The sequence below is a fragment of the Etheostoma spectabile genome, chromosome 10, assembly GCF_008692095.1.
Source record: "Etheostoma spectabile isolate EspeVRDwgs_2016 chromosome 10, UIUC_Espe_1.0, whole genome shotgun sequence".
Lineage (NCBI taxonomy): Eukaryota > Metazoa > Chordata > Actinopteri > Perciformes > Percidae > Etheostoma > Etheostoma spectabile.
In genome coordinates this window covers 14949303-14949533 of record NC_045742.1, presented here as the reverse complement: position 1 = coordinate 14949533, position 231 = coordinate 14949303, and positions in this window count along the sequence as shown.

Below are 231 nucleotides of genomic sequence, written 5' to 3'. Positions count from 1 at the left end.
CCAAGAGAAATCTCAATCATTCCGAATCAGCAGAGACGGCGAGCGTAGGTATATGTTAGGAGATAACATAGGCACAGGCTAATTACTACTAACTAACATGCTAGTTAACATTAGTAATTAAACCTAAACAGCTGATGGAAGTCGAAACTGTCTGCGAGCTTCTCCTGGCAATACGGTGATTTGTCGACTATGCAACGGCAAGTCGAGTGGTTATGACACAATCGTTAGCCT